This window comes from Leptinotarsa decemlineata, unplaced genomic scaffold, assembly GCF_025532065.1.
Source record: "Leptinotarsa decemlineata unplaced genomic scaffold, Ldec_3_MD MMD2_tig00078422_RagTag_RagTag, whole genome shotgun sequence".
NCBI classification, from domain to species: Eukaryota; Metazoa; Arthropoda; class Insecta; order Coleoptera; family Chrysomelidae; genus Leptinotarsa; species Leptinotarsa decemlineata.
The window spans coordinates 13,355,328-13,374,637 of NW_027412747.1; the positions used below are offsets into that span (position 1 = coordinate 13,355,328).

Here is a 19,310-nt window from a genome sequence, read left to right on the forward strand (position 1 = left end):
ATCGTCTTCGACGAATACATATGGATGAGGTGTGCGAGTGTAATTAGGTAGTGGTTCACCTTCGGGAATCATCAAAGCTTTTTTTTCAAGTTATTTAAATAAAATTGTATTGCGAAACACACCACCGTCGCTGATACGACCTTGACATCCAACGTCCACGAATGTAAAACAGTAATTAGCATTAACTAACGCCATTAAAACTACACTAAATGTTTGGTTGTAACTGTAAAATTCTGTTCCACTGTTCATTGGTGACTGGATAAGGACATGTTTACCGTCTAAGGCCCCAAGGCAGTGAGGAAAATTCAATTTTGTATAAAAGTCTTCCATTCTTGTGAAGTTTCTGGCATCTGCAACAAATATACAATATTAGGAACTAACTTTTTTGAATTAATTGAAGTGCTTTATTCTAGGAGTTGGAAAATTTGAACACTACGGAAGATAACAGTACTGAGAATATCTACGAAGAAACTGAACCGTTTGTCACATCTGACGAAACCCATGACGAAACCAATGAAGCAGACATGTCTACTGAAACTTTAAATCCAAATACACAGGCAGGGCTGAGTAATATCACTTCACAAACACAATTCAAGGCACCAACACTGGCTGCCAAAAATAAAAAAGAAAGGCTGTGGATGTAGCTGAAAAACGTATGGTTGAAGCGTATAAGATATTAAAAACAGCTGTAAACACTGAACAACCAAAACATACCCTTTGTCATGTTTATGGGCAGTTGGTTGCCGAGAAATTAGAAGCTTTCGATGAAATGGATCGAATTGTAGTGATGAATGACATTGATAATTTGTTGTTCAGGGCTACCCTGAGGCATATGGAGAAACGATCGCGGCAACAGTCTGCCACTAAAAATCTTCCTCAACAGTATCCTTCTCGCACAAATCAGATGTCTTATTTAAACAATAGAACCTCGATTAGTACCGAACAACCTTCTTGTACTACTTTTACACAACTTTCCGCTGTAGCTGCAGCACCTCCAATACATACTTTAAATGTCTGGATGTGCAAGCTCCTCTTGCACATCCAGATTCCCAAGTTTCACAAGCATACTCTTCTTCAGAATCGTATGAATCCCATTCATCTTCAGATCCCAGTTATGCCCCATCCCTCTTCAGATCACAGTTATGCCCCATCCCTGTCACGACCACCTTCTAAACTGTCAGCAAATCACTATCCATCGCCAGAGTACCACATCGAGGCCAACTCAGCTACAGCTCCACAGGAACGAAGCAGTTTTGTACCTACCCCACAATCTTCACCGTATTAGTTTCAGTTATCAATGATTTTATGATTATATCACCGTATTAGTTTCAGTTAACAATGACTTTATGATTATTGATAATACAAATAGAAGGATATGAAAACATAATTGTAGATACTTACCTTTATTTGATTCTGCAGAACCTGGCATAATGCATTGCATACTTCAAAAACGCAGGTGGATACTGTTAGTGGTGATATTTTGCATAGGTAAGATAAACTTTTAAAACTGTCACTAGTAGCAAAAAATCTCAGAGCAACGCAAAATCTTTCTTGAACAGAAATCGCCTTTTCATATTGGTATCACGTTTCGTTATCAGAGGGCCTATTTTATTGAGTAGGAACTCAAAGTCAACAGCGAACGTTCTACAAAAATTTTCGAATTTTCCTGAAGGTTCTCGTTTGAGGTCCTGTAGTATATAGGTGGCGCTCTATCTACAAAAAAGATTTATATATGTATATATATATATATATATATATATATAATATATATATATATATATATATATATATATATATATATATATATATATATATATATATATATTTCACTTTCTTTATCTAGAATGCTGTTTTAGTTGAAGTTAACTGTAGGTACTTACCTGTCTCGACTTTTATTTAATGAAACCATCCACCATCTTCTCCTCTTCTTTTTTAATTTAATTTAATAAGCAGAGCTCATCACAACAAACGCCGCTGAAGCAACAGCGAGATTTTCCAGACGACCGTTATCCATATTGACTGCCACACTACTGATTCTTTGTCAAGGTTTTAAGCCAAATGTTCGCGCTCGTGTACTTGTACATTGTACACATCGTGTGAGCGCCCTGCTTGCCATCGCAATTCGCAAAGCTCGTATACTTGCCAAGTACGCAAATAATTGCGTATTTGTCAAGTACACGAGTTGTTTGAGCCCGGCTTAAGATGAAGAGAGATTCGCAAAGTTTCAAAGTATGATAAACTTTCAGTAATATATTACCTCTGTTTAAGGAACCTTTAGGGCGAACAATAGAAATAACAAAGGACGAGCACCTCAACAAAGATAACAAATCGTACAACTCAACTGAAAGTTTCATTAAAAGAAGTGGAGACGTGTTTAAAGTTTCCTATTTTTTCACCACAATGCGATTAGTTGATTCCCTTAATATTATTGATATCGAATTTTTCCGTAAATTTATTGATTGCTTATTTCATATAAATGAACGGACACAAAAGATCAACCAGGAACTATTAGAAATAACGTTTCGTTAAAGGGGTACACTTCTTACGGTACGAGGGTGGTTCCAGAAGTACCCGGCCTGGCCTGAAGATGGCGGTATTTGTTTAAAAAATATTACTATATTAGAAAGTAAACAATATATAAAGCATATGTTTGAAATTTGAAGACGCTGCGTTCTGTATCTGTGTCCTTTCCAGGAAGGTGGACAGGTCAAACACACTCTCTCTTTGGCAACCTTGAGGTGTCTGACGGCGGCTTACGCGAAGGTTTTGGAAGGCGCAGCGACATAATTGTCATCTTGGCGCCCGCCGTAGGAAGTGCCCTTGCTGTTGGAGGCGGAGTGGGGGAGGAGGAGGGTGCACCTATAGTTGCTGCCACTCCTGTCTCTTTCGCTCTCTTTCTCCTTTTGGCCTCGGCGCCGCAAATGCGCTTACGCGTTGGCCTTTGTATTACATCAACCAATATAAATGCTGAAATGGATTCTACTCTGAGTGAGTCTGCTCCTGTGTTCACAACAATAAAATATTGGGTAGCAGAGTTTGAACGAGGCCGTACGATCTGCCAAGAAGAAGCCTTTCAGTGGCCGACCAAATGAGGTGACGACTCCAGAAACGGTAAAGGAAATCCACAAAGCGGTACTGTATGATCGTCGACTAAAAGTGCGCGAGCTAGCATATTCAGTAGGCATTTCAAAAAGTGCGCTACATCGTAAATTATCTAGAAACAGTGTTGTGAAGATGTTTCAATTGAGTGTTTAGCGAAATTTCACAACAACAAAGCAGAATTCTTGCGTTGTTTCATGACCATGAATGAAACATGGGTCCATTAATTCACACCCGAGACAAGAGAACAACCAAAACAGTTGAATCAAAAGGGAGAATCGGCTCTAAAGAAGTCGAAGAAAGTAAACAATATATAAAGCCTATGTTTGAAATTTGAAGACGCTGCGTTCTGTATCTGTGTCCTTTCCAGGAAGGTGGACAGGTCACTAGGAGACATCTCCGTCATATTGGCAGATGTAGGTCAAGACTTGCCAAACACACTCTCTCTTTGGCAACCTTGAGGTGTCTGACGGCGGCTTACGCGAAGGTTTTGGAAGGCGCAGCGACATTACTGTCGTTGCGCGGCTTCTTCAACCTTATTGGAGTTCCCTTCGTGAAGGTGCTCAAGTGAGGGCGCTTTCCTGCAGGAGCAGCCGGTTCCTTGACTTTATTCAAGGCGGAGATCTTGGAGCCTGCCGCAGGAAGTGCCCTTGCTGTTGGAGGTGGAGTGGGGGAGGAGGAGGTACTGTATGATCGTCGACTGAAAGTGCGTGAGCTAGCATACTCATAGGCATTTCAAAAAGTGCGTTACATCGTAAATTATATGAAAACAGTGTTGTAAAGATGTTTCAATTGAGTGTTTAGCGAAATTTCACAGCAACAAAGCAGAATTCTTGCGTTGTTTCATAGCAATGAATGAAACATGGGTCCATTAATTCACACCTGAGACAAGAGAACAACCAAAACAATTGACTCAAAAGGAAGAACCGGCTCTGAAGAAGGCGAAGACTGTTTCATCTACAGGCGAGGTCATGGCATCGGTTTTACGATGCGCTTGGGATAATTTTCATTGACTATTTTGAAAAAATACTCTTCTTGACGTGTCAACTGAAACTGTTTCAGATGACACGTCGAGAAGAGTACTTCAACCACGCACCTCCCCATTCGAGCGAAATTTCTTACCGGTGAGCATTTTTTCGAGTCCACGAATAGCCAGTAGTCGCTGGGAGCCACATCTGGCGGATACGCTGGATGCGGAAGAAATTCGAAGTTCAATTCATGAAGTTTTGTTTCAGTTAACTTCTAACACGGTGTGTTGCTTTGATGAAACAAAATTTTTCTTTGCCATATGCGGTCGTTTCTTTACAATTACGACCTTCAAACGCTCCAATAATGCTATATAATATTCACTGTTGGTGAAATACCTCTTCTTAAGATAGTCGATGAATATTACACCACCTTTTCAGCCGACTGTTATGCTTTCGGGCATTTTGGAAGAGGTTCCCCAGTTGCTCTCCATTCAGATAACCATCGTTTTGATTTCGGAGTCAAGTGAGATGGATCCATGTTTCATCTATTGTCACATATCGATGCAAAAATTCCAGTTTGTTATATTCGAACATGGCCAAATACTACTCTGAATCATCAAGACGTTCTTGTTTTTGATCATCAGTGAGCTCGCGTGGCACCCTCGTTGAATAGAGCTTCCTCATAGTCAAATACTCATGCAAAATAAACTTTCTTTCAAAATCTTCACAATGTCAGCTAACTCACGCATCTTCACTTTTCGAAAATTCAAAATGATTTTGGGAATTTGTTACTGCCTCATTTGGACTTCCAGTGCGTTCTGCACTATGGGTGCACCTATTGAAAAGTTACCTCAGAAATCGGACTCAGTCAGTATTTTTGGATGGAAAGTGTTCTAGTGCTTCACCTTTTGATTATGGAGTACCTCAGGGCTCTATCTTCGGCCCAATTCTGTTCTCTCTATATATATCCGATTTCCATAAAATAATTGATCATTGCACAGTTCATCATTATTCAGAGGACACTCAGTTATGTTATCGATTTTCTCCAAGTAACTGGCAGGTGGTAATGGAAAAAATTAACAGCTATCTACAAAAGTTACTGGATCTATCTATTCTAAAAAATCTCAGCTGAAACTTTTTGGCCCGAAACACAAAAGACGGGAAATTGAAATCCAACTTGGACAAGACTTACTACAAACAATTACAGAAAGCAAGAACTTGGGTTTATGGCTAGATGCTGATCTGAAATTTCACAAACATATAAATTCACTTTGTCGTAGCTCATACAGTATCTTATGTCAACTCTATCAAAGTAGAGATATTATGACTTCCAAATTGAAGTTGAAACTTTGCGAAACCCTCATATTGTTTAGATTAGCATATTGCGATATAATCTACGGACCTGCTTTGTTACAAACTGAAGTAAATCGCTTAGAAAAAATACAAAACAATTGCATTCGTCTTTCTTATAGTGTGGGAAAATTCGACCATATATATCCCCCAAGTTCGAGGAGTCAGGTTGGTTACCGATTGCTAAAACCTGGCAGTTCCACTTACTCGTCAATGCTCATAAATTTCTCATTCACAAAAAGCCAAATTAAATTTATGAAAGATATAAAACTTTCAAATCACAGAATAATTCGAGGACACGAAACCGTCACACTTTTATTATTCCAAAACACTCGACAGCCTGCTCTTCTCGTAGTTTTATTTACAACTCTATGAAACAATATAATGATCTGAACAGTGAATTTAGACACTATTCCATATATAATTTCAAGAAATAGTTGAAAACATATCTGAAGTCTTCTGGATAGATAATATATTCATGTTATACCTTGCTCATATGGTTTTCCCTTTGTCTCACCTTTGTGTATGTTTTGCTATATATTTTACCTTATTTAAGCTAAATAGATTTTTGAAATTCACTGTGGAATTTATAATCTTTGTTTTTTCTTAGTCTCACAAAGATTCACTTACCAATGTATAGTAGGTAATTATTTTTATATTTCTATATAAAACATGCTATCCCCCAGGTTGAGTTGTAAAACAGCCTCGGCTGAACTTCGCCCTTTCATTGATTTTTATATTAACTTCTTCTTTATAAACAATGTATATCAATGAATAAAGCCCATTTATTATTATTATTACTGTATGAACATTGCTTGGACTATTGTTATCGTGACAATAGCAGATTTGTTTCTTCCGGTGACAACAAGTCGTAATGTTATGAAAGAGATGAATGCTTCACCTTATAATGTTATTCAAAATGGCGCTAAGACAAATGTCTTGAGCATGATAGTGTTCCATATGTAAATTACATTTCATATCAGGAGCTACTCTTCTATATATCACGTTGTGGAGAGTTTCAATTCCATAACGAATATTTGTAGTACAAACAGAAAGGAAAACGTGATTTTCGAGTTATTCTGTGATCACATGAATGCAGCTGTTCAGAAAGTGATTTTTCTCTCGTGGAATCCAATATTTATTTGAGAGAAGTTGTTTGGGAGGTCTTTTCCTTCCGGCTTGTATCCGAAAATACTTTCTATGTATGATCTATCATTTTGAACCCGAATGCTCTCTTATTTCCATCGGAAGTTTCCCACATTTTTTGTATATAGATGGAGTAGTAGAAGGACAAAAATATCATCTTTTTGAAAACTAATCTAATAATTACATGAATGTCATCGTGACATGAGTACATTCAACTTATCCGTGACATAAAGTTGTAAATATGGAGAGATAGAAAGCCAAAAACATTTCGTTCCCAAAAAACGTACTTATCTTAAAAATATTTCCCTTCAAGTTTATATTCAGAATCTATTCAAATGTGATGTTTATTTATTTATATCTAGATCATGGAATTTCAATATATCACCCACTCAGTAGGTACCTCTCTGTCAGCAAGAAGAGGTGACAATGAAGACGGTTCAATCTTGTGATCAATACATTGTTTTTCTTTAAAAGTATAATTTAGTTTTCGAAAGATTGACACATAATCATTTCAATTATTTCTGTATGAACATTGTAGTTGAGGAGCCCAGAGGGCTAAATGCCCTCTGGGCTCCTTTCCTCCAGCCCTTGGATCGCGAAGATAAGATGCTAAAAAGGAAAAAAGTTCGAATGATATATTCATTATTTCTTTTTTATCCAAACAAATCGAAAGTATAATTACATGGAAGATGAATACAAAATAATCTGCACATTTCAATAATTATAATCATAAAAGTCAGTTGTGTACTTACTCAAAACCTTTGAGGTTGAATAGCAAAAAACTGTTTGTACTCTTTTGAGTTATTTGGATCTGATAACTTTATAGTCATACGGCACTGTTTGTGATAAAGTACCTGAGCAATTCATTTTGTATTTTCTCGTCTGCATTGATTGTAGACCGATATTCACCTGACCATATTATACTTGCAAATTCCAATTTTGATCTCACAAGTGAGTAGTATAGTAATTTAATAGTACTGTTATTCATAAAGTCCCTAGTTTGTCTAATAATGAATCCTAACGTTCGATTTGACGATTTAACAATATTATGAATATGTTTGGCAAACAATAAGGTACTTCAAACATCTGTGGAGGACTTCCCCATCCAACATATGATCAAAAATAACAGGATCCGTCAAACGAGTTACTGTGATGGTGTTACATTTGTTGATATTAAATTTCAATTTGTTTGAGATGCTCCATTCATAAATAATGGGCAGTATTTATGAATGTCCCGTTGCAAATTAACACAATCCCTAACTGTTTGTATGAGTTTATATATTTTCAGATCATCGGCAATGAGCAAACATTCAGAAAATTCCAAAATGGAGGGACGATCAATTATAAATAGAACAAATAATAGCGGTCCAAAGTTAGATCTTCAAGAAACACCAAAGCATCTTTTTAATGGTGGGGGGGAGCATGTACGAATTTACAAAAATGTGAAAAAAAAAATGTTGCTTCAAGCGCATTAGTGTTCGATAGTATGTACGATCTACGAACTCCTGTTTACAGAGCGATATTAGTATGAAGGATTATTAGTTGAAGGTAGCTGTATTGAGAGGTAGGATTCGATCGGACTTGTCAGAAATTCCTACTATAAAGACTGACAATTTGGACGTGACCAAAAGTTCATAATCGATGTTTAAAAATGCAAAAAATAGTGACATTGAAACAGTCGTGTGCGTCAGAATTTTATACAGACGTTTCAGCACGAATTCTGAAGCAGGTTTTGATGATCCGTAGCTTCCTCACGAAAATCAGGTCACCAAACGCGGACTGCGATTCCAAGGATTGCATTTACAGGAAACCCTGTGAAATTCAAAAAAACTGCATATATGTTGTCCAACGACGCATTCAGCTAAGCTAGCGTAGAGATACGCAACATATGGAAACTCATAATGAAGCGGAAAACGGTCAACTCCCTCCAAACTTTCATCTCTAGTTCGCTAAACCAGTGAAGCGGAGGGAGGAAAGAGGGTATAGATGAAAGCGTTCACAATGATCTATAAATAGTTATCTCTCGGAGGAATAGTCCAGTCATCAGAAGACTATTGTGGATACTAGCAATCAAAACATCGTGCAGTAACTTGGCTTGAAATTTACAATTTTTATTCCATTGTAATTTTTCAATTTTCAATTTATTGCTTGGTTTTTATTTTATTCTAATTTTTTTCTCGGGTTATTTTGCTTAATATAATTTTCGGCTATTCATTTTTATTTAATTTTCATTTGTTCTTTCGGAGATTTCAAATCATATTATATCATATTAGACAATAGAAATCCGAACCAATGAAATATATTTTTTATATTTAATCTTCGTCGTCTGCTGAATCGTCCTCGTCAAGGTCATAAACAATTACCTGCTTTAAATTGTTACAGATGTTGAATTTTTGGGTCATTTGAGTATGAACATTCATCTCAACACTCCGCGACCAGAAAATCCCCAATTTATATAATGTGCGATACCTCTAATTCTGTTAGTTGTGGCCTAGATATATTCAACTGCCAGTTTGCAAATCAAATCGAATGCAAATCAAAAAACGTTTCTAAGCTGTTAGGTTAGGTTAGGTCCAAAGTGAGTGGGGGTCTATTCGACTCTCCACTGCAACCCGCAAAGGTTTATTGTGGCTCACACCAATTCACATTCGACCAAATGAACCCAGCTTCTTAATGAAGCCGATTAGTTTGTATGGTGAGTGGTCTTTCAGGTCAGATGGTAAGAGTATGGCTCTGCCGAACTCTAAAAACCTGATTCGGTCCCCAGCGGGGCAGGCACAAAGTATGTGCTCTGCTGTTTCATTATTTTCCAAACAGAGGCGACACACACTGTCTTCCGACAGTCCGAGTCTCTGTAAATGATGATTCAAATGACAGTGACCTGTAAAGTGGCCTGTTAGACATCCAAGTTCATCCCTACAACAACTGTTTGGTATCCAGCTTCGGAGGGCGAATAAATGCCCTATTGTAGTCAAACAATTGTTTGGTAGCAATCTTCGGAGGGTGAATAAACGCCTTGGAGTGAGCCAATCCTGGAAGATTCTGCCAGAAGTCCATAACTCTTCTTGCCATCCAGGTGTTAAGTGTTTGTTTGGCAAAGCCCAAAGCGATGCCAATGACAGGTTCTGGTCCAATGAAGTCGCTTGCAGCACCCTCCTTCGCAAAAGAATCAGCAGCTTCATTGCCTTCCAGGCCAGTATGGCCAGGAATCCAGACCAGAGACAGTCTGCTAAGTCTTCCTACCGAGGAGAGTCATTTTTGGCAATTTGCTACCAACTTAGACGTTGCTCGGTAGGAGCCAAGAACTTTCATCGCCGTTTGACTGTCCGAGAATATTTTTATTGACTTGTGTATGAGGTTGAATTCTTCACATCTCTCCGCACACAATTCAATGGCGTAAATTTCCGTTTGAAATACAGTCGCATATGTTCCTAGGCAGGTTGATATCTCTATCCTGGATCTTCGACTGAAAACACCTGCACCAGAACCGAAAGGTGTTTTTGATCCATCTGTGAACCAATAACTTAGCTAACTGACAGTTCCGTTTTTCACTCAATTGTTTTTTATAGATTTACTGATTATGTTACGTAAGTACATATTTGTGAATGCCTCCGTTTTTCTGCAATTGGGTTCATCCTGTAGAATAGTGTATGAAATAAATTATTGAATAAAAATAAATAAATAACCTTTGCATATTCTAGAGCCCGGTATATCTGATTTAGAGTAAGGGCAGCGAAGTTTCATTTGAGAAAGAATGAGATCCTTTCAGCCAGTATTGTTCATTGACTGAAAAAATATCCTAAATTCAATAATATTTCCATACAATTATTTTTTTTGTACATAAATTTCATAAACAGACCTTTGGTACTTCAATAGGGGCCAGAATAAGTCCGATTTCAGCAATGAATGTCATGGATGACTTGCTAGACATTGTCTTGAAGGTATCACAATTCAATTCATTTTTTATTGAACGAATCTAGATGTTATTATAGCGTTACCGCAATGCGGTCAAATTAATCAATTTAATACCGGGTAATCCGCATTTCTGATTGATATTTTCAGGCAAAAAAAATTGCAATTCGTTTTTAATGATTTGAAGACAGTTCATATCCTGAAGTTTCATTGAAGGAGTTCAGTACACCTTCTGTAATGTATACTAATCCTGATAGTAGTGCAAATTAGATTGATCATTTTCATTAAAACCTTACATATATTTAACAACAAATAGTTATGATCTCAACCATCTTTTATTGCAGCAAACAGTTTATAACACTGTGCATGACAAACATCATTTATTGATGTTTGATCAAATAATTCTACTTCGTTATAATTACTGCGTAATTTTCTTTTGATTGGTTTCGTTCGACGATACTCCAAAACCACAAAAAATTTTTCTAAGGTTTCTGGCGTGAAACAACTGATTTTTTCAAGTTTTCTTGTGCACAAATTACATATTTATTTCTATTCTCATCATCACTCATGGTCGTAAAACAGAATAAATTCATTGCATTCATTCCATAAATTCCACATACGTTTGTGAGTTATTGTGCGAAGAGTGACACTACTTCTGTGATTTTCAAAACACTGGATCAAAAACAATTTCGTGATTCAATTTTACACTACTTTTTGATGAGAAAAAATACCGGTCAAGCAAAGCAATGGCTTGAAAAGTGTCATAAGGACTTCGATCTATCAGAAATAACAATTAAACGTTGATTTGCTGACTTCAAACGTGTTCGTAGAAACATCGATGATGCAGTGGACGTCCAAATGGAGCAGTGACACCAGAAAACAGAGTTGATCAAAAACAAGAACGTCTTGATGATTCTGAGCAGTGTTTGGCCATGTTTCAGCATAACAAACCGAATTTTTTGCGTCGATATGTGACAATGGATGAGACATGGATTCATCACTTTACTTCGGAATCAAAACGATCGTCATCTGAGTGGAGAACAACTGGTGAATCTCGTCCAAAGCGCCCGAAAGCACAACAAACGGCTGGAAAGGCTATGGCCTCGGTATTTTGGGATGTGCGTGGTGTAATTCATCGATTATCTTTAGAAGGGATAGGTTGGGTTAGGTCCAAAGGTCTATTCGACCCTCCACCGCAACCCGCAAGGGTTTATTGTGGCTCACACTCATTCACACTGGGCCATATGAATCCAGGTTCTCAACGAAGCCGATTATTTTGTATGGTGCCGAACTCTAAAAACCTGATTTGGTCCCCAGCGGGGCAGGCACAAAGTATGTGCTCCACTGTTTCATCATTTTTTTAACAGAGGTGACACACAATGTCTTCCGACAGCCGACTCTCTGCATATGATGATTCAAATGACAGTGACCTGTAAGAAGGCTTGTTAGACATCGTGGTTCATCACTACTGTAGTCCAACAACTCTCTGGTATGAATAAACGCCTTGGAGTGAGCTAATCCTGAAAGATTCTGCCAGAAGTCCATGGATCTTCTTGCCATCCATCAATCTTCGTTTGACAAAGCCTAAAGCGATTCCAATGACAGGTTCTGGTCCGATGAAGCTGCTTGCAGCACCCTCCTTTGCAAGGAAGTCAGCAGCCTCATTGCCTTCCAGGCCAGTATGGCCAGGAATCCATAAGTCTTCTTGTCGAGGAGAGTCGTTTTTGGCAACCAATTTAGATGTTGCTCGGTAGGAGCCAAAAGCTTCCAACGCCGCGTGATTGTCCGAAAATATTTTTATTGACTTGCGTATGAGGTTGGATTCTTTCAGATAGGATTGTAGGCAGGTTGATTTCCCTGTCCTGGGTCTGCGACTGAAAACACCTGCACCGAAACCGGAAGCTGCTTATGATCCATCTATGAACCAACAACGATCAGCCTTCAATATTTCCTTCTCCCAGAGGATCCAGTCCTCTGTACTCGGGAAGAGTACTTTGTAAGGCAGTTCGTAGTTGACATGAATAACGCCTTTGCATGCGTTCGCCAAGCCCGAAGGCCTTACAACCAGCATCTACCCGCTCTCTAGCGCCACCACTCTCTGGAGAACCCCTACTTCTCCGAACTCTCCCCACATCTCCTGTGAACGACGTTTAACACTTCGCAAACACGAGTGGACGAAACTAGCGGAGTAGAAGACTCATTTTTTTTATCCCAAATAGTTACAAACACATAAATTAGTCATAATTACAATAATGAACTCACGATAATAATATTTCCCTAACACAATTCTTAGTGTCCGTGAGAAAAGAAAATAACAAACAGCAGTACAAAATTCAAAATCAAGAAAGAAAATTCCCCCATCCCATATAACCCATAAGAAAACCAAACAACAAATTTCTACGGAGTTCACGACATTTATCAATTTACTGGCCTGCCTGGACTGAGTCTGCCACTATCACCTCTCAGTCTGCCACTATCACCTCTCAGTGGCGTATCGGTGTCAATTTGGTCTACTACCAACACTACAGTAAGCCAGCAGCTCACCTTCATTCGTCTCTCTCATCCTTCACTACGTTCCCCGCCCATTCATTAACAAACCTTATCCATATATTCCGTTTCCCATTCATATCCCTCAATGTCAGTTCTCCATTCGTATGTTCCATTTCCACTCCCGCCATCCAATCCTGTCTCCGTCTATACACCTCTCAATCACATGCTCTGCCGTTTCATGCCCTGCATAGCCACAGGGGCACGGCACTTCTAGACCCAGGTTGAATCTAGCCAGGTATCCCGGAAAATTGCCATGCCCCATAAACAGTTGAACAGCCTTCCACGACAGATCCAACGATTCATGCCCAACTGTTCTACAGAAACTGTAAACAACCGTTCAGTCATACCACTCTCCCACTCTCGTTGCCATTCTCCTATGATTATTCCTTTGATTCTCTCTCTCTCCTCATTCCTACTATCCATTATCTCTACATTCCACGTCACGCTTTCTTTATCCATCCCTATGTCGCTTCCTAGTAGGATTTCTTGTTTCCGGTATTCTCTTCCTGATGTCCTCTCCGCCAGACTATCTGGCGCTCCTTTCGCTCCTTTCCTCAATAATCCGTTGAATATTCGCTACCCTTTTATTCTTCACTCGGCCTGCTTTGATTCTCTTCACAGCCATGGCAGCCATGGCTCTCTTACATACTCCATATGCTAACCACTCTTTCGATCGCAATCAGCTCTGCCTCATTCACACTGCCCTGTCCAGGGATTCTTTTATTCCCCTTTATCCTCTCATTCTCCCTGCATTTATACGCCCAGCCTTTTCCCATTTTCCCTTCTTCCAATCTCGCTCCGGCATCCACATACACCTCGGTCACTCTTTCGTTGCCCCCCCCTCCAGCAACATGCCTTGCATCCAAGGGAATATCCTGTCCATCCCTTTCACTCTGTTCTCAGTCTTTTTTACCTCATTCATTGTCAGACCCTCACTTCAATATGAAGCGGGGTAGACCTATATGCCTCACATGAGGCTATAAAGAGGGGCCTCTCTCTGTGCTGCATTCACCTGTTTCCTCACCCTGCTCTCATGCATCCTATTCCCCCACACTTGTACACCATACAATGCTGCAGGTTTTGCTACTCATAAATCATCCTCACGCGTTCTCTCTTCAGCCCGATGTTCCTCCCGAGCCATCTTCTCAATTTCCCCGCCAGTTCACTCAGTTCTCTCCTCACTTTCTTGTGGTATTCTATAAAAGAGTAACCCTGAGTCCACCACAATTCCGAAGTATCTCACATTCATTTTTAATTCGATCACCCTACCATTCATACTTATAATCAGGAGACGGACATTTCCAGTGTCAATGAACAGTCTGTTACACTCTGCATTAAATTGATTTGTGCAATTGGAATGTGCACAAGTCTATATGCAGTCCATCTGGCCTCTTTCTCCAGAAAAATGTGAAGATCTAGAAGGGTCTCCACGGCCGATGACGATGTGGTACTGATGGTACTACTGATGACCTGTCTCTGTAAGCCAGAGAGTTTCGCCTGGGCCATTTTCTGTAAAGCCTTTGGCCACCAGACAATTGCACCATAAGTGATCATTGGTCTGACAATCATCACATAAATTCAATGGATATGTTTGCGACCTAAACCCCAAGTTTTACCACAAATCCTTCGACATGTCCAAAGGGACAGTCTGGCTTTGTGTGAAACTTTTTCTGAGTGAGCGTTCCAGGTGAGTTTTTTATCAAGGACAATGCTAAGATATTTCATCTCCGTTCCAAATAGAGTGACCTTACCATTCAGGGAAAGTGGCGTTAGATCTTCCAATTTTCTCCTCCTGGTGAAGGGGATTATCACAGTTTTGCTGGGGTTGACAGACATCTGCTCCATCAGGTATTAACTGTGAACAATGCCCATCGTGCTTTGGAGGATATTACAAGCTACCCTTTCCGACGTGGACCTTGCCAAGATGACAAGATCATATGCATGAGCATGCAGATCTACTTTTCTTCTGTCGAGGGCATCAAGCAGACATCAAGAAGGAAAGTACCATCAAAAGTAAATATTATATAGCGTTATTGAAGCATTTGAAGGCCGAAATTACAAAAAAACGACCGCATATGACAAAGAAAAAAAATGTCTTCCATCAAGACAACACACCGTGTCACAAGCCTATCAAAACAATGGTAAAACTACATGAATTGATTTTCGAATTGCTCCCTCATCCACCGTATCTTCCAGCGGCTACTGGCTGTTCATAGGCCTCAAAACCGGTAAGAGAAGGTTATTTTGTTTGAAGGTGATTGACAATGTTTCATGATGAATTTCACTTCCATTGTCTACTTTTGTGGAACGATTTATTTTTTTGCCTCAATATAGGCCTCATTTTCAACAATAACCTTCTCTGAATTTATATTAAGCAAAATAAACCTGAAATGAAATGATAGTGAAATAAACTACAAGTAAAAATATAACAATTGAATAAATAAAAATAAAGGAATGAAAAAAGAAAATAATAAAAAGTGTAGCGATTCCAAGTCACGTTAGTTCACTTGAAATACTTTCACTTATCCCTGGCTTCCATTTTCCGCTTCACTGGTTCCGTGGGAGATGACCGTTTTGGCGGGAGTTGGCCATTTTTCGCTTGATGATGGGTTTCCATATGTTGCGTATGTCTACGCTGGCCTGGCTGAATACGTTATTGGACAACATGTATGCGGCTTCCTTGAATTTTCTCCTAAACCAATGTTCCTCTTTGTGCAAGATCTCAGCTTGGGACCACTCGATGTTGTGTTGATGGGTCCAAACATGGTCTGCTATTCCTGATTTGCTGGTTTCCCCCCGCTGTGTGTGCTTCTTGTGCTCGGCAATGCGAACATTCAATGGCCTCTTAGTTTCACCAATATAGGATTTTCCGCACTCACAGGGTATCCGGTAAATGCAATTCTTGGAATCGCAGTCCACGTTTGGGGGCCTGGTTTTCGTGAGGCTGCTACGGATAGTGTTACCGGATCTGAAACAGGTTCTGATGTTGTACTTGGAACCAATTCTTTTTATCCTCTCCGATAATTCTCTGATGTAGGGAAGTGCAAGCACTGGTTGTGACGGCTTCTCTTCCTTGCGAGGCTCCTGCTGTCTTTTAGCTAAAAACTTTTCTACCATCGCTTTGGAGTAGCCATTCCGTCGAAGATCATTTTTGATGATGTCTAGTTCCTTCTCGAGACCTTCCTTTGTATAACAGAGCCCAAAAGCACGGTCTAATAGAGTCTTGATGATTCCTCTTTTAGTCGATTGATGGTGGTTGGATTCGTGGTTCAGATACTTTCCCGTATGAGTGGGTTTTCGGTATACAGATGTTTCCCACTTAGTGTCGGTCCTATTCACCAAAACGTCTAAGAATGGCAATTCGTTGTGGATTTCCTTCTCCTCTGTGAAAGTGATGGAAGGTCTCACGCTGTTGATGTGTTTCAGGAAGGCGTCTAGTTCAGGTGAACTAACGTGACTTGGAATCTACACTTTTTATTATTTTCTTTTTTCATTCCTTCATTTTTATTTATTCAATTGTTGTATTTTTACTTGTAGTTTATTTCACTATTATTTCATTTCAGGTTCATTTTGCTTAATATAAATTCAGAGAAGGTTATTGTTGAAAATGAGGCCTATATTGAGGCAAAAAAATAAATCGTTCTACAAAAGTGGTATTGAAATATTCGAAAGGCGCGGCGCTGGAATGACTATGTGACTTTTGGTGGAGATTACGTCTATGAATGAAGCCAATTTTGAAAAAAAATCGTTTTCTTTCTTAGCCCCGGGATTTTTCAGCCCATGTGTTATGAATATCGCTGATTGTTATGAATATCAATAGTTGACTGATTGTGTCGAATTGATAATACAAACCACTTTTCAAATTAATAAAGAATCCAAAGAACCACAATAACTGAACTTAATTTTGCATCTGAATGTAGGAATATTTTTAAAATTCAGTTTACTGATTCAGCCCAACATTGTATAAAATATTTTTTCTACGCGTTTTATCAAGATAATATAATAAGATAATATAATCCAATATATAAAAATGGATGCGTGTTGGTTGGTTGGTTGGTAAGTGATAAACTTCTACATCGCTTAACCAATCGTGATGAAACTTGACATGTATAAGTAATTTTTCATAGAGAAGGTGTTTGGGTTACCAGTTTTTCTGTAACTCGCCACTAGATGGCGGTGTAGAACATTTTTTTGGAAGCACTGTTATATAACGCTGCGCACGCCTAAGTCCGTTGATTCTGATTGTGTCAAAACATTGGAACAGCTGCGATACAGCAACATAGTACTAGTAAGATATATAAAGATAATAGAAATCATCAAACTTTTTCTCATTACAACAGAAATAACTTGATGATAATTCTATATTATTCAAACATTACTGTTGATTCATTTGATTTGAATGATTTTTTATAAAGGTTGGAAACGAAACAATGCTGTTTTCTGTGTATTGATGAAGATAGATGAAACTTATATGGACTATACTATGAATTTTCAGTTCGAATTTGAGTTCTTTGAGAGGCATTAGAACTTTCAATTACCATCATGAGTTGGAAAAATATGTCAACTATTCTAACAGATTTTTTTCTATCAACAATTTCATGGAAGATATCAGATTATGGAAAATTTGGCTCCTTCACATTATTTTTGACCTTTAAATCTCGAAAACTTTTTAAAAAAATTCCTCTGCAGTCCGAAAATAAAATCCTTTGTTACAATAAATATCCTTTTCACAGAAAGACGTAAAGTCACAAACATCCTACAAATGTATTAAGCTGACTCAATTAGGATCTTACCGAGAAGGCAATTTTCTGTCAGATCGCGAAATGTAATAAAAGCAGCATTTCCATTACGAAACTTTCCATTGATGTTACATCGTGTATAAGGATGATTTATTTAGCATGGAAAGCATAAGCTTAATGTGTGTTTCAACCTAGTGGAAATGAATACTATTACATTTTGAAAGGGGTGGTTTTTATGTTACTAATTTCCCTATATTTTTACTTCCCTAGGCGAAACACTGAAAAGTTCGCATTACAAGTTTTACTTCCAGGAAGTGAAATGAAAAATCATAAGTTGAGAAAAATTACCCGTCAGACACAATACTCGTCGAATGAGAAAGCAATTTATCACTTCCACCTGAAAATTCGCTCATTACCATGATCCAAACTTATTTAACCAATTTTCTTCACTCACCAAAAATACAAAAGCTGATCGTTATTTCAAGATGAAGATACTGAATAGAGGGGCAGAGATGGTGTTGTTTTTTTTCTAAGGACAAAACACAAGCACTACAGAAAAATTCTTAAGGGGCTCTCAAAGCGGTGCCTGTGCGAAAGCGATTCACATTGGATTTGAATCGCTGGAGAGTAAATCCATTCAAAAAAATGTTTTCAGTAAGTTTATTCAACATAAACCTCCAGATGAAAGAGTTCTTAAACAGTGAATTTCGAGGTGTACTGAGTTGAACCTCAAAACGATGAGCAGCCACAGTCCGTCGCGTACTTCTGATATGTACCGCTCTTGGTAGAATCAAATGTGCCAAGTAACTTGAACATCTTCCGTGAAAGTATCTATAGAAGAGAGAAAAATCTGCAACTTTTCTTCTATGTTCCAGGGTATCTAGGTTGCACGTGATGTTACCGTCTCCAATCAGGAGGATGGCTCTTTTCTGGATGGAATCCAGAAACTTCAGGGTATGTTTGGGGGCAGAGCTCCATACATGAGAACAATACTCCAAAACAGGTCTGATCTGAGCTTTATAAAGCATCAAAAGTTGCTGAGGTGTGTACAGTTTTCTGGTTCGGAACAGTGTTCCACGCTTTTGAGAAGCAGTCTTTGCAATTCCAGCGACATGATTCTACTAAGACATATTGGTGTTCATTTTAACAAACTTGTCGAAGCAGAAAGCGGAATTGTCTAACCTGACATTATTATATCCGGTTCGGAGACATTTATCTCCTTCGAGAAAACCAATGCCTGGGTTTTTGTGACATTGAATTGAACCTGGTTACTTTCACCTCAATTTGAAATTATTTCTAGATCCTCATTAAGATTTGCAACTTCCTGCTTCCGGTGAAGATGTGCCTCCATAGCCGATGTCCTGGAATCCAAATGGAATGATTATCATTTTTCGCTCTCTTCTTTTAATAATCTTATATTCCAATTTTCAATCAATCATAAGATATGTTTATAATATTTGAATATGTATATTCCATCTTAAATTGGTTACGGTAGATTTCACAATACAACCCAGCCTATTGAAAATCTTTTCAAATAAAATGTCTC

The 19,310-nt window shown here is 38.6% G+C and overlaps 1 protein-coding gene across 3 annotated transcripts in view; it reads right to left on the reverse strand.

Annotated features, from left to right (window-relative positions):
* The window catches only part of ITR (inotocin receptor), a 275,665-nt gene that overhangs the window by 145,799 nt on the left and 110,556 nt on the right, over positions 1-19,310 (reverse strand). Inside the window, exons 1-2 of one of the 3 annotated variants that reach the window (XM_074186497.1) lie at positions 1,881-2,036; positions 1,402-1,713 (exon numbers count right to left, since the gene is read on the reverse strand). The exons of 1 other annotated variant lie outside the window; for it this stretch is intronic. The gene's annotated coding sequence lies outside the window, so the exon portion shown is untranslated. Of the gene's footprint in view, positions 1-1,401; positions 1,714-1,880; positions 2,037-19,310 lie in introns of those variants that run through there. One more of the 3 variants, XM_074186498.1, reaches the window with a different exon arrangement.